This window comes from Silurus aristotelis, assembly GCF_946808225.1.
Source record: "Silurus aristotelis genome assembly, chromosome: 4".
Taxonomy (NCBI): domain Eukaryota; kingdom Metazoa; phylum Chordata; class Actinopteri; order Siluriformes; family Siluridae; genus Silurus; species Silurus aristotelis.
In genome coordinates, this window is record NC_139577.1 from 32,929,991 (window position 1) to 32,946,907 (window position 16,917).

Genomic DNA, 16,917 nt, shown 5'->3' on the forward strand with positions numbered 1-16,917 from the left:
TATAATTATTTATATAGAATGAACCAAATTGTACATTACATTGTACATTTACTCACTAATAGATTAATAACTTGCTTTAAAAAAAAAGAAAAACATTATCAGATGATTTTCTAAAGAAAAAAAAAAAAAAATGCCAGATGTGTCTTCCTCCAATCCCTCTTTCCCTTAATCCAGCCTTGTTGTAAGACACAACTGTTTTAAGAATTAGTGTGTTGAAATATCCAGGCCGCTGCTAATACATGCATAATACTCTAACTTTCATTTATCAACATCGTTTGAGCAACAAATCAAGTGGCATATAGTCTTTATTAGTCTTATATATATATATATATATATATATATATATATATATATATATATATATATACAGTACAGACCAAAAGTTTGGACACACCTTCTCATTCAAAGAGTTTTCTTTATTTTCATGACTATGAAAATTGTAGAGTCACACTGAAGGCATCAAGGGCTATTTGACCAAGAAGGAGAGTGATGGGGTGCTGCGCCAGATGACCTGGCCTCCACAGTCACCGGACCTGAACCCAATCGAGATGGTTTAGGGGTGAGCTGGACCGCAGAGTGAAGGCAAAAGGGCCAACAAGTGCCAAGCATTTCTCGGGGAACTCCTTCAAGACTGTTGGAAGACCATTTCAAGTGACTACCTCTTGAAGCTCATCAAGAGAATGCCAAGAGTGTGCAAAGCAGTAATCAAAGCAAAAGGTGGCTACTTTGAAGAACCTACAATATGACATTTTTCAGTTGTTTTACACTTTTTTGTTATGTATATAATTCCATATATAATTCCACATGTGTTAATTCATAGTTTTGATGCCTTCAGTGTGAATCTACAATTTTCATAGTCATGAAAATAAAGAAAACTCTTTGAATGAAATTATCAAATCCAGACTTCCCCAATACAAATGCAAAGTTCATTATAAGTTCAAGGTTTTCTCAACTGAAAGGAGTCAGTCTGAAACTTCACTACAAAGCCAAATGAAACAAATCACATGACTGCAATAATAAAATAGTATCGAGGCCCGGCGGTGTCGAAATGATTTTTATCACCTTCATGCTCCTTGCGCGTTATTTTCCAGAAAGATATTGCGATTTTGGCTTTACGATTTTGGCCTTGTGCTGATGACCTTCTTGCACAGTAGGTCTGTAACGATTCCTCGAGTAACTCGAATACAAAAATTTATCGATGCTTCCTTTAGTCCATTTAACTAAACACAGAGCTCTGTGTTTCCTACGGACCGTTATTACTGACGCACCACCAGCTAAACTCTGGAGCGTGCTGGACAGTGAACACAGACAAGGAAGAAGATTCAAAGAAAACGGCAAAACGTTTTCAAAGTTTGGGATCATTTTAAATTAAGTAATATTAAATTGATTTCACTATTTCTATTTATATACAGTGCGTTGAAAAAGATAAACACACGGATTTATCGCCTGGAAAATTTCAAGCAGCTTTTCTGGAGACAAGAAATCCACATTGCAATACTGTGTGAGATTTGAGACCTGAATAGATGAGTGAGAGTAATTATGAGTTTCATTAAACAAATAATTTCCTATAAACTTCTGGCCACTGTGGATGAACATTTTGAACACACTTTGATGCAATATGGCTATTAAATGCACTGAACAGGTTTAGTTTTTCACCGATATTCTTGTATGCAATTTCAGCATTTAAAATTTTAATGTTTCTAAAAAGAAAAACTAATTTCATTTAATTTGTTTATTTGTATAGCACTTTTAACAATGAACATTGTCTTAAAGCAGCTTTACACAGATAATGTGGTGATAAAAAGTGAATATGTAAGTGTAAGTTCGTCCCTGATGAGCGAGTCGGTGGCAACTTTGGTGAAGGAAAAACTCCCTGAGACGGCATAAGAAAGAACCCTTCAGAGGAACCAGACTCAAGAGGGAACCCATCCTCATCTGGGTTGTCCATTTATTACAGATAAACGATGTTGAGGTGCAGTGATGATGATCAAAAGCAAACTGTAGTCCTGAGTCAATGTAGCAGACTATTGACATTAACTACAGTCCAAATCCATCATCAAAGCTCCCGTTCTTACTCTGGGAATACCATGGAACCACCGAAGGCGTTGATGAGAAACCATGAAAAAAAAAAGTACTTCTCGATTGCTCGATGAAATATTCGTTAGAATACTGAATTACTAAAATAATCGATAGCATCAGCTCTAATACACAGCATTTCTGTATTAATTTCCCTTGGATATAATCGCTATCATTTCCAAACTATAAATTTTGTCATTTTTCAAGTGCAGAAAATGAATTTCGACTGCAGGAATGAATTTAGAAATCAGTCGGCGTTATCAGCGAGCACTAGGTGTGGCCTGTTTTAAAGTAAATATCTGTTACTAGCGCTCTGTTATGTCCCCGCAGTGCCAGTTAAAGAGGAAATGCAGCGGGTTTTTCATTAACACAAGCGTTCGGTTATTCTCTTTATTGGTGCACATACACGCACTTCTCATTGTCGACGGAAAACAAACTCCCCCACCTTGTCTTGCATGTCCACATCCTCCCTTTCTTGCCCTTTTCGATTAATTCTTCATTACCACCTAATGACTTCCTTTTCCCACACACACACACACACATACACTGAACAAACAGGCGTGGAGGTCACGCTGCTCTGAACGGCTCGAAGCTGAGGTTGGAATCAGCGTACCACAAAAATCACAGACTGGACTCCTTCCTTTGCAGCTTAAAAACCACACTGGGTGGAGAAAATAGCCGGCATACATCGGATACGCTATGGAGAGGCCGAGAGGTCGGAATCGAGTTTCTGATGGATGGACTCGCTAAAGGAAGGAGATGTTAGGGAGTAAAGCAGCATCCCTCTCTCCTTCCTCTGGCAGTAGAGGTGAATTTGATTGCATTAAGATTATAGTTTAGAGGACAATTCCTTCAGTCTGCTGCACCATTGGGGCAGGAAGAGCAGCTGGAGTGTCAGGAGTTAATTGGGTGGAGGAGGGGGACTGAACTTCAATGCTTTAGGTCAACCTGACCAGCTTTATTTCCCCCTTTCCAGGACTAGTGTAGCCAAAATGATTTGTTTGCATTTAGGACAAGGTTTACTCCTCTTGTCAGGAATATTGGATCAAAGCTGATGACCTCCTGGAACTTAGAAATCCTCACCTTCCAAAGAAATCATAGTCTTATCAGAGCCGCATGTTTCCAGTCTTCAGCTGTCTAAAGGCCTTATTTTTATTAACAAATCTTTCCAGAACATTTGTCAGAAATCTGGCAACCAGATTAGGACAATGTCATGTGATGAGCTCAATGTTAGTGCAAGTGCACAAGAGTTTAATTTTAAATGCACAAAGTAAAAAAAAAAAAAAAAATATATATATATATATATATATATATATACACACACACACACACACACACACACACACACACACACACACACACACACACACACACAGAATTTCATATATTCTATATTCTATATATATATATATATTTATATATATATATATATATATATATATATATATATATATATATATATATATATATATATACACTCAGGAAAACAGCAAAAGAAAAAACACTAAACACACATATTAAGGGCAAACCCTAACCATATGTAGCTCAGGTGTACAAACGACATGTGCAGTGGCTGATGGGAAGTGTAGTTCAGAACCATACTTCTGACAGCCAAAGACAGTAGTTAAATGTAAAAATGAATGTGAAAATATAAATATGAAAACAGAACCTAATTAGACAGCGGTTTCAGCATCTTCATTTATTGCTAAATGGTTGCATGGATCATATTACACAGTTAGTCTGGCTTGTTGGTGCCCCTTGTGGTATGGTGCTTTTCAGTGTCTTGATAATGTTGGCAATGGTTTGGTTAAATTGAAACCAATACATGGGGGCAGCCACAACATCCTGGAAACTCAACAGAACACCATATCCATAGGAAACGTGATAGCATCATATAAAGAGCTACTACAACCTTTCAGTTGCAGCTTTGACAAGTTTTGTTGGATGACATTCTCTTCCTGCTCCATTACCAAACCCGAATAAATAAGTTTCCTTAACTTTTCTAAACTAGTGGGTGAAGTACACAAACCATGTAGAGATACACTCGGTAAAATCTGACTCCAGGAAAAAAGGGTCCCTTTAAACTTTCACTTAAATAAAAGTACAGAAGTATTTGTCTTTAAATGTACTTAGGTATTCAAAGTACTGTACTTGTATTGTTATTATTAATGTTTCTATTAATATTTTTGTCACAAGACTTTTCGCTTAATCAACTCAGTTTATGTGAAAAGGCTCTTCTGTTACTCTCAGCACACTGATCTATTAATAGAATGATATTAATGAGTTAAACACTGAGTTTTTTTTTTTAACATAAGTAGGACTGATTATGTGCACAGTTACAACATTTTTCTATTTATAAATCATGACGAAATTCTGTTATTCAGTTGATAAGGTTGTATAGGGTTTCAAGTGTGCCAAGTACTTACAATAGTTGAGCTGTACCTGGTTGTGCTAGATTCATCGCCTGTCAGGGAAAGAAGGGGTAAGAGGTGTTGGGTATAATCTTGCCAGCAGGATTCTTCACTCTGCTGTTCTAGATGTCCTGAAGGCCTGGGACATTGTATATGTCGTTCTGATTAATCAGGATCCAAAGATTTTGAGTTCAAATCCCAGCCACACCAAGCTGTCATTACTGAGCCCCTGAATAAGGCTCTTGAATCCATAACTGCTCAGTTGAAGGAATAAGATACAACCCAAATTTTATAAACAATATAAATATCTCATCATTTGCAGCACATTTTTTTTTACAAAAAGGTTAAAAGAATATAGAGAAATCTCTGTGCACAAGGGACAAGGGCGAAACCATTCACCTTCTGAAAACATTATGAAACAAAAAACACAACAAAGGAAACCCAGAACTGTTGGGCAGATAGAATCCTGTGTTATACACATATGGGACAATATTCCTCTTCCATAACTTCAGCAACTGGTCTGCTCAGTTCCCAGATGTATATGGACAGAAGACATAATGCTTTTTGTCAGTTGTATTTTTTTTTGGTTACATTTTTGTTTTATTTTAGTGTGAATATAATGTTTCCCAACTTCTATAAATGCCATAAATGTAAGGGCAAAGTGAGGCAATTGTAGTAAGACTTCATTTCTACAGAATTGGTTTGTTAAACATGGTTATTTTTGCTCTGGTACTCTACTATTTTTCCTTTTCAAGCCTCTAATCAGAAGCCATGTGGTTCACTTTTTTTTTTATTTAAGTGTAGAAAAATAGCTTAAGGTTGTGCCATACCATCAAGAGATCCCCAGTTTAAATTCTGACCGTGCCACAGGGACACGTTGTGAGGCCAGGGGTCCAAGACAGAGCATGAGTAGCAAATATGTTTTCCCTCTCTGTTTAGCCCCTTTGCGCTAGCTAATCATTGACATCTGTTAGGTCATGCATACATTAATAAATGATCATGTTGCATAAGCAATTTTTTTGAATAGTTGTGGTGGCCCCCAGGCTTTCACAAATTGGTAGCTGTTGTGCAACATGTAGACATAGACATGGTCTTGATAGAAGTGGACTTCTAAATTGTAGAAATTGTGAAAATGTGTGTTTCTGTTCCATATATACTGTTCTTATTGGCAGCTGGACCAAATTAATTACAGTTTTTGTCAGTTGCTTCAGAGCTTTTCTTCTTATCATTTTAATACTTTGCAAATCACTGAGTGCATTTGCAAAAACAATAAGTACAACCTGCACCACACACTGGATTACTTGCAAAAGTCTGTATTTTCTCGAATAAATCCTTAGTTCATCTGTCAAAAGTAAGTATTTGTGTGAATAAACATCTTCTTGCCTTCAGAACGACAAGTGCTTTCGTCATTGTTAAAATTCAAGATCGTTACAATGTTTAGTGTTGTCAGTATGATAGTGCACAGTTTTAGTGTTTCATCATGTAAAAGCGAAATTTCTTCTTTACGGAATCTATGAATTTCAACAGCACAGATGTACACATTTACTGTATGTGGGATACTGATGGCAGGATTCACAATTTACTGTTCTGTGCTAGTGTTCGTTTGTTTCCTAGTTGTTCATCCGTTTTTCAGAAATTTTAATTCTGTGTTTTGCTGTCTGTCGCCAATCGAAGGTTCACAAGATTCACCTTTGACCTGTTTTAGAGAACTAGTTGATCATTGGATGATCTAAACTCGCCTTCAATAATGACATTTAAGATTCATCTGCACGGGTGATCAATTCAGTTGATAGAATTCATTCAGTTTATTAGAAATTTGAAGGAGATGAGCCTGACAGATTATGACAACTGGTTAAACCATTTTGCCTTCTATGACTTGTACAAAGAATGAAATGAACTGATGCTGAGATGTTTTGGGGGTTAAAAATATTGAGGTGAGAACCAGTATAAGTTATTTTGATCAACATGACAAACAATCGATAATGAAGGAAATTAGTGCATTAGTCGTACACAATCTATTAAATAAATGTACAAAGCGTTCACAATTTGTTTAAAGCAACAAGAAATGCGATAAAAGTGACTACATGATGTGAAGGTTGAACAAATCATTTTGAGAATTTCATTTATGACCTTAGAAACGCTCCAAAGAAAAAATCTGTAAATTAAAGTGCTAATTCGATTAGAGGAACATTATTGCTGTAGATGAAGCGGTGGGAAGCATCACTGAAGAATTTCAGTGGGGGACATTTGGAGAGATGACAGATGGATTAGTCTAATTAGGAGTTAAGAACGTTTGGTGATCACTCAAAATAGTTTGGTGTTACATGTTAGACTGGATATAATTCACCCGAATCATGTCCATGTGTGTGGACGCTTCAGGCAATAGAAAGTAATCTCATCGACTACATTTCCAGCGATAAGGCAACATAAGGGAACATTGCTTCAAAGGCTCTGACCTCTTGGTACTTGTGATGATATCATCATGCAAATAAATCATGTTAGGTGTCTTCTTATCAGATCAGCTCGTCGTCTGTTTGGTTTACGGGAAATGGATGAGCTGCGAGTTTCAGCTCCCTGTTATTTTTAAGATAACACCAAAAAACTGCTTCTCCCTCTCCGTCCATGTTACAGACACCGGGTTTTCACTAATGCAATTCCTGAAAAACAATCAAAAAGCACTCCGTTAACAGCTCTGATGTCAGTCGATGTCTGTGTGGCTGATCCCAGATTATTCATTCGATATTCCGTAACTTTAAAAATTGATCAAATTGAAACCATGCGATTTAAAAGACCTTTTTATCTGATTTAAATGTAAAAGTAAGAAATACAGTAGTTTCCAATCCATGTTTCATTCTTTTATCCTGTAATTAGAATGACAATTTCATGATTTGTTTCAGCTATAATGTTTCATTAAAATGCGTATAATCATTTGAATGCTTCAAGAAAATCGGATTAATGTGTCGATTCATGTGTCAATTCATATCGAGGGTGTGAAAAAATTGACATTTTATGTTTTTTGACGTAACATTGAACTCATCACTTATATACTGTAAAATGCGGAAATCCAAAGAATTCCTGGTATAGTATCCAGATCCACCATCACCCTGAACTGGGTAAAGAACTTAGTGAGGATAAATGGATAAAAGATAAAGAGATTTAACCACATTTTACGCAAAATTCACCACAACGAGTGTTTGCTGTAAAACCTTTTATAAGAATGGTGATAGTGTGAGCGAATGGAATTTCAGCATCATTACCAGTTAGGCGAGTGCCTCTCACCATGGCAGCATGAATATTCATATTGCATATTGCAGCCTCGATATTCTCTGGTGTGCAGAACACCACCTGGGGACTTCTTCATTAATTTTGGACTTGTTTCTTTGAAAGAAGCAGATGGGACACGATAATAGCAATGGCAGGGGGTTTAAAACAAGCTCACACTGGTTCAGTTACAGTTGCTGATGCCCCAGAGACGTATTTCTAAATTTCCTGCTTCTCTGTGCTACCCTATACAAATTAACATTTGTAAAAATTATGCTAAGTGTACCTATTTAGTGCATCTTCTTCTTTTCCTTTTTTTTGGCTGCTCCCATTAGGTATTACCACAGCGGATCATCCGTCTCCATACACCCCTTATCCTCTACATCTGTTTCCCTTTAAACCAACTACCTGCATGTCTTCCCTCACCACATCCATGAACCTCCTCCTTGGTCTTCCTCTTTTCCTCCTTCCTGGTGGCTCCATCATCAGCATTCTCTTACTGATATACCCCATGTCCCTCCTCTGCACATGTCCAAACCATCTCAATCGGGTTTCTCTCACTTTGCCCCAAAAAACGTTCCACCTGAACTCCTCCACCTTCTCCACCTCTTCTCCCTGCAACCGCACCACTCCACTGCCCTCCCTCTCATCCACACACATGTACATGTCAACTCCTACTGACTTTAATTCCCCTTCTCTACAGCTCGTACCTCCATCTTTCCAGGCTCTTCTTAACCTGCTTCCTACTCTCACCACAAATAACAATATCATCCGCAAACATCATAGTCCACGGAGAATCCTGTCTTACCCTGTCCTCAACCTGTTCACCACTGCAAACAGGAAAGGGCTCAGAGCCGATCCTTGATGCAGTCCCACCTCTAGCTTGAACCAGTCTGTCATTCCTACTGCACACTTCACTGCTGTCACACTGTCCTCATACATGTCCTGCAGCACCCTCACATACTTATCTGACACACCAGACTAACTCATACAATACCACAACTCCTCTCTCCACCCTGTCGTACGCTTTCTCTAAATCCACAAACACACAATGCAACTCCTTCTGACCTTCTCTATACTTCTCTTTTAACATTCTCAAAGCAAATAATGCATCTGTGGTGCTCTTCCTCAGCATAAAACCATACTGTTGCTCACAGATGGTCACCTCTTCTCTCAGCCTGGCTTCCACTACTCTTTCCCAAACTTCATGGTGTGTCTGATCAACTTAATTCCCCTGTAGTTACTGCAGGTCTGCACATCTCCCTTATGCTTAAAGATCGGTACCAGCACACTCCTTCTCCATTCCTCAGGCATCCTTTTACCATCCAAAATCTTGGTAAACAATCTGGTTAAAAAACTCCACTGCATCTCTCCTAAACATCTCCATGCTTCTACAGGTATGCCATCTGGTCCAACCGACTTTCCACTCTTCATCCTCTTAATCGCTGTTCTCACTTCCTCCTTACTAATCCTATCCACTTCCTGCTTCACCAACTCCACACCATCTAACCTTCTCTCTCTCTCATTTTCCTTTTATTCCTCATTCATTAGCTGCTCAAAATACTCCCTCCATATTCTCAACACACTCTCCTCACTAGTCAACACATTTCCATCTCCATCCTTTATTGCTGTAACTTGCAGCACATCCTTCCCAGCTCGGTTCCTCTGCCTGACCAATCGGTACAAATCCTTTTCCCCTTCCTTAGTGTCCAACTTCTCCCACAGCTCCTCATATGGCTTTTCCTTGGTTTTCGCCACATCCCTCTTTACCTGTTGCCGCATCTCCTTGTTCTACTGCCTACTTTTCTCATCTCTCTGCCGATCTTAATCTGACCTCTTCCCTGAATCTCACACTACACACACTTCCTCCTTCAGTTTACACTATCTTATTCTTCTTTCAGTCCTCACTCTCCTCCTTTTCTTCTTCACCTCCAAAACCATCCTACAGACCACCATCCAATGCTGCCTAGCTACACTGTCCCCTGCCAACACCTTACAGTTTTCAATCTCCTTCAGGTTGCATCTCCTACATCGAACATAGTCCACCTGTGTGCACCTTTTTTCACTCTTATACGTCGTATACCCTATGATCCTCTTTCTCCTTAAAATACGTATTCACCACTGCCATTTCCATCCTTTTAGCAAAATCTACCACCATCTGCCCTTCCACATTCCTCTCCTTAAAGACATACCTACCCATCAACTCCTAATCACCTCTGTTCCCTTAACCTACGTGCCCATTAAAGTCTGCCCCAATCAGCAATCTTTCATTTCTAGGTACACCTTCTACCTTCTACATTTTTCCTTCTCCTTCATCTCGCAACCCACTTGTGGAGCATCGACACTGATGACATTTATCATCACGCCTTCAACTTCCAGCTTCACGTTCATCACCCTATCAGAAACTCTCTTCACCTTTATTACACTCTTACTGTACTCTTTCTTCAGAATCACCCCTACACCATTTCTCTTTCCATCCACACCATGATAGAACAGTTTAAACCCACCTCCAATGTTCCTGGTTCACTCCCTTTTCACTTGGTCAGCTATCTCTCTCCCTTTACCAGTCATAGTACCGACATTTAAAGTACCCACCCAAACCTCTACTCTCCTACATTTCTCCTTTCCCTGCCATCTCTGTAAACGTCTTCCTCCTCTCCTTCTCCTCCTTCCAGTAGCCCAATTTCCACCGGTACCCTGTTGGCTATCGATACCTGTGGCGATCGTAGGTAACCATTTCCAAGATCAATCTCCCATGAAAGTCTAATTTGTGATCCGCATATTTGATTTGGCACATGTTTTACGCTGGATGTCCTTCCTAACGCAACCCTCCCCATTTATCCGGGCTTGGGACCAGCACTAAGAGTGCACTGGCTTGTGCAACCCTAATGGCTGGGTTTCTTTAGTGCATCTTAAACCCTTAATAAATAATCAGTGACACCAAACAAGCAGCTGCTTGCCAAACCACTAGTGGTTTGTGGTCAGTCGAGTTCTAGCTCTTAGCCTCTCATCTTGAAATTATGACTGACAGCAGCGTAGCTAAACTTCCCAGGATGTCCAGCTCCGAAACAGCGACCTTCTCAACATGTTCTTGTCCGACACCAAACATGATTTATGGCCTGTAAGAGCATCAGAAGATGTAGAGATTGTTTCCCAGGCTGGTCGATCATCTCACACTCACAACTTGGTTATCAGAGAGTTCCAGTGATGCTAAAGGTTGGAAGCATTTGTCTGAGTGATAAGGAAGAAATGTAACACATAGATATAGAAACATCTACCTGTTTAAAACTGTGAAAAAATAAATTTAAGAGAAAAAAAAACTTTTTTTCTGCTTGGCAGAAGAGTTTTGGGCGTTGCTCTTATTAAGAATATTCACTGTAAATGTAAATGATATGAATGTTTAACAGTGTGTACATTCCTTTTGTTTGCAGTTTAAAAATGTGTAGAAGATTGAAAGGCCATTGAGATGGAAGCACGCTCTGACACACACTGTATATTTAACCAAACTGTCTGCTGAAATCCACTGTGATATAGAAGAAGCAAAGATTTTTTTATACTCCAAAAGCAGGACAAGAGCCAGACCTCACAATCAGATAAGAAAATAAACTCACTCTTCATCTAGCCCAGTGAGGAACCACAGCCAACATGGGCCTCCTTGATTTTCTGATTAACTCAGTCTTTGGTAGGTGTTCAGAAAAAGGTGTTCAGAAGAAAATCAGGACACCTAGATTAAAATAAAAAAAGACTTGTATGGGTAAATACCATGGATGTTCCTGATTATGTATTGTGTTTATTAGTTAATAATTATAAAAGATACAGGAGGTATAGAATGTTTTTTTGTTTTATATGTTTTAATTTAAATTTTACTTTTTTCCTCAATTAAGGAATTAATTTGGGGAAAGCTTGCCAGAAATGTTTTCAGAACATCTGGTGTAGGTCTAGGGCATGGCTCACCAACCAGCAGGCCTCAGTCCAGTACTGGGCCGTCGATCAGTTGGTACAGAATAAAAGTCTTTTTAATGTTTATTTTATTTACATTATTCACTGCATTTTTTAAAATGACCCCTTCTGACCCCTTCACAGTGATTCAGCATTATAGTAAGTTGAGATGCATTTCTATTTCACACATTCTATTCACAACAAAACGGTGAAATAAATCAAATGTTTAAACTGAAAATATATACAGTAAGTACCATTTGCAGGAAAAATAAAGTCATTTTGAACTTGAAGGCTGCAATACGTCTCAAAAAGTTTGGAAGGAGAAATGCAGCATCACGTCTCCTGTCCCTTTTCATCTGGAAATTTTTGGGAGAGAAATGTTGTCCCATATGTGTCTGATACAGCATTCTAGCTGCTCAACAGTTCTGGGTGTCCTTTGTTGTATTTTTTGTTTTATGATGCACCAAATGTTTTTTAAATGGTGAAAGGTCTAGACTGCAGGCAGGTCAGTTCAGCACCCAGACTTTTCTACTACAAAGTCATGCTATTGTAATAAGTGCAGTATGCAGTTAGCATTGTCTTGCTTACTTATGCGCAGGCTTCCCTAAACAGGACATTTTCAGAATGGAAGCATTTATTGCTCTAAAACCTGTATAAACCATTCAGCATTGATGAAGCCTTTCCAAATGTGTAAGCTGCCCATTCCACAGGCATTAATGCAATCTTATAATCATATTCTGCAATCTTATAAGATTGTTCCAAATCACAATGTTCAACATGGATCTAAAAATCGTAGCACAACATGTATGTAAACAATATAATGAAGTTAGGTGAAAGAAAAATGTCATCAGAATGCATATAGAAGGAACAGGATTATGAAATAAGAAGGAAAAGAGGAGGTCCAGATAGATAAATGTATAAAAAGCCTAACCTATTGTACAGTCACATTGCACATACTGGTGCTCCTTTCAGTTCTATTTGGCTTAATGGTGTTTAAGTTTTAGTGCCGTGTCACTTTAATCAACGTTGTTGCATTTTTATTCTCTAGTTAGTAGACATAAACACCCTGTCAGGTGCTCATCCTAATTTTCTGACAAAATTTGCACAGGCTATTACAATGATATTATTGTAGATATTCTTTATCTTGAAGTAGTTACAAATATAACATGAGCAATCTGAAGGTCACGTGGAGAGAAGATCAGGCCACAAGAATTGCCGTAGTGTAATGTCTATTGCAGGGAAATGTGTTAAAGGAGAAGATAACTGAAGCCAGGTGTCTGATACTGGACTATTCTCAGGTCACTCAGTCTTCCAGATGTTACGGATTTACAGATACGTGTACATTTCTGACATATGACATTTCTGTAACTATATCACGCATGTACATTACTACTTTTTATTCCTGTACTTTACCTTGTAAATTTTGATGTGTGTTTCTTGTAAACATTTGTTCAGACTTCAGTAAGTGGAGTGTCATCACTCTGGGAAACAGCATAAGTTTGTTTAGACACGGCTGCTATTCATTTCCTCTTCGGTTCAAACACCGAAACGCGAATCTGAGGCCTGGAATGACATGATTGCTGTAAAATGTAAACGCAATTCTTTCTTCTTCATCCCAAAAGCCAATAAAAGCAGTCTGAGAACCAGGTCAGGAACAAAACATTGCCCTCTTAGGATCAATAAAGTTGTCATTAAGGTCATGTGTTTTCCTAAAACTTGTATGGGTTTTGGATAATTGGATATTTTAAACATTAGTAATGTCTGAAAATTAGCACCTGTAACATACAGGATATGAAAGGTGATGTAGGAGGGGTTTAAGGAATTGTGGGAGGGGCTTGACAGATATATACAATTTGGGAAGTCTTTCAAATATGTGGGAGCGACTCAGTGGATGTCGGAGGAGTTTAGAGGTTGCGGGGAGGCATAGAGGATGCAGGAGGAGTGACTTAAGAAAGTGGGTGGAGATTGTAGGATGGGCTTAAAAGATTTATCATCACTTAGATGATAAGAGGTGGGTGGGGTCTTGAAGAATGTGGGTTAGGTTTAGAGGTTGTGGGGGTACATAGAGGACCTAGGAGGAACTTGTAAGATGTAGGACTGGCTTCAAGAAAGTTTAAGGAACTTAAAAATTGTGGGATGATCATAAAAAATGTAGGATGACTTAAAGGATGTGAGATGTGCTTGGAGGATGCGTGATGGTTTTAGAGGGTGTATGGGGGTACATAAAGGCCTAGGTGGGTCTTTGAAGATGTAGGTTGGCTTCAAAGAAATAGAACATCTTAAAAGATGTAAGATAACTTGGAGCATGTAAGGGGCCAGGGTCTTGGAGGATGTGGGTTGGTTTCAGAGGTTGTGAGGGGTACATAGAGGATTTAGAAGGGACTTGTAAGACTTGTAAGATGTGGGAGCGGCTTCAAGGAAGTGGGAGGGACTGTCAGATTTGGGAATGCTTAAAAGATGTAGTATGATTTATAGGATGTGAGGGAAGGTGTCTTGGATTATATGATTTGAGATATGTGTGTGGGGGGAGATCAAGGAAAATCAAGGATCAAGGAGGGGGACTTGAAAAATGTAGGACTGACTTCATGGAAATGTGAGGACCTTACAATTTTGGGAGTGTGGATAAGGGGTTAGAAGTTATGGGAGGGACATAAAGATTGTGTGATGGGTTTAAAAAAGTATAACAGCTTAAAGAATAAAGGAGGGATCTATAGGACATAGTAGGAAAAGTTAAAATATGTGGGAGGGGATTAATAGTTAAAATAAGATAAGATAAAAGAATATAAGATATATCAGTCATATATGATACAGTATATAGAGAATGTTTGAGGAGCTTAGAAGGTTGTGGAAAGATAGGAATATGAGCTTAAATGATGTAGGATGACTGTAGGATGTGGGAGTGGTTTAGAGCAGTGGTCCCCAACCCCTGTGCCGAGGACCGGCCCCGGTCCGTGGGTCAATTGGTACCGGGCCGCACAGAAAGAATACATAACTTACATTATTTCCTTTTTATTTATGATTTGATTCTGAACGATGTTTTATTTTGGAAAATTACCGGATTCACGTTTATTAATATATTTAGAAAATACCAGTTTTTATAGTCGTATCATTTTAATTTTGTTGTATTTATCTGCCACACCTTAAAGGCTGGTCCATGAAAATATTGTCTGACATTAAACCGGTCCGTGGCACAAAACCGGTCCGTGGGTACCGCTGGTTTAGAGTATGAGGAAGGGACATACAGGTTATGGGAGGGACTTAAAGATTGTATGACGATCTTAAAAATTTAGGAAAACTTACAGGGTAATAACTTATAGGTTATAGAAATGAAACTTGATTGATTTGGTGATTGGTGATTGGTGATTTGAATGAGGTTTATCTGTTGTGGGGAAAAAAAAAAATTATATAATAGGAAAAAATGCAAGATGAGCTTAAATGCCGTAGGATGACTTAAAAGATGTAAGAACATCTTGTAGAAGGTGAGATGGTTTTAGAGCAATTGGAAGTGATTAAGTTGTAATAGGATGTATATTATATAGGAGGGACTTATAAGATTTGGGCGGGGCTTATAGGATGTGCAAGAATTTAAAAGACAGAAGGGGTTCAAGGATTTGAAGGGGACTTTAGATAATGTAGGAGGGGCTTAGATGACTTGGAATGTAGAGTATTTGGAAGGGAATGTAAAGGGTGTAGGAGGGGCTTAAATTGTGTAGGAGGGGCTTAGAGCACTTGGGATGTGATTAAAGTAATTGGAAGGTAATAAAAATATTACCTTATATGATGTGGGAGGGGCTTAGATGACTTGGGATGCAGAGTATTTGGAAGGGAATTTAAAGGGTATGGGTGGGGCTTATATAATGTGGGAGGGGCTTAGAGTACATGGGAGGGGCTTAGATGACTTGGGATGTGATTAGAGTATTTGGAAGAGATTTTAGAGGGTGTAGGAGGGGCTTAGAGGATCTGACATGTGATTCAAGGATTTGGAAGGACTAGATAATGTCATCAAAAGCCCATGATTGATTGAGCAGTTCAATGTGCTGATGTACACTTACAATCTTCATGTGTATTCTCCAGTATCCCTCTGAAAGTTGTTACATTTCTTTGTAGAACCCTATAACAGAGGGTTGTATCGAAACAAAGCTTCAAGAAGAATCTTTTAAGAACCCAATAATTATACAAAGAACCTTTTCCAGTATGAGCGTGGAGTAGAAGGGTCACAGCCAGTGTATGAGAAGTCAGGAGTTCAAAGTCTCTGTAAAACTGTGTGAGGTTATAAATATACATGTATATGAGAGAGAGAAAGTTGATGTACTCTTAATACACTCCAGATGTAAGACATGAATGAATGTGGTGTGACTCCACATTTAAACTCAGTGTGCAAGTGTGTGTGTGTGTGCGTGTGTGTGTGTGTGTGTTGGGTTAAACCCACTGTAGAAGCTGCTTTGAGACATTGTACATTATTAAAAGAGCTATACAAATAAAAATGAACTGAAATAAAAATGAAATGAAATGGAGAACAGGAACCCACCTGATGAAACACTAACACATAATAACATGAATTTACCCTCCGTGTACACACACACACACACACACACACACACACACACATGCACACACACACACACACACGCACCATCATAATATTAATTGCCTTTTCACTGCAAGAACCATTCCTGGAAATGAAGGGTGAAGAAATGAACGTTTCCATCCAGAAGAGGAACAATTTTACTTTCTAAACTGTAGATTTGTAATTGTGTATTGCTTTGTAATTATTCCACAAAGCCTTATTTCGTTATAAGGTTTCGGTAACTCCTTATTTCTTACTTCATAAGCATCCTGTAACTCCTATTTCTTCATATTTATTCAGAGACTTTTTTCATCTCAGCGTCCCATTACTGTTCATTTCTTTGTACAAGTTCCATTACTCTTTATTTCCTCACATTAATTTTATACCTCCTTCTTTCTTCATTAAAACCCTGCAAGTATTTCTTCATAGACATCCAAAACTCTTCATTTCTTCTCACGAGTTCCAGAACTCTTTCTTTCTATCTATCCAGAAAGCATCCAGAAACTCTTTGTCTTCTTCTTCTTCTTCTTTATTAGGCATTACAAATCCCCCCCCCCCCTTTTTTTCTTCATACTCAATAACACAACACTATTTTTCTTTATAAGCAGTCAGAAACTCTTCCTCAGCTTTCCATGACTCTTTGGTTTCTGTGTAAGAGTTTCA

At 38.4% G+C, this 16,917-nt stretch overlaps 1 long non-coding RNA gene across 1 annotated transcript in view; it reads right to left on the minus strand.

The window, feature by feature from the left end:
- The window catches only part of LOC310724644, a 190,345-nt gene extending 181,979 nt beyond the window's left edge, over positions 1–8,366 (minus strand). The window contains exon 1 of the long non-coding RNA XR_014533124.1: positions 8,346–8,366. This is a non-coding gene — a long non-coding RNA (uncharacterized lncRNA). The remainder of the gene's footprint in view (positions 1–8,345) is intronic.
- Positions 8,367–16,917: the final 8,551 nt, after the last annotated feature.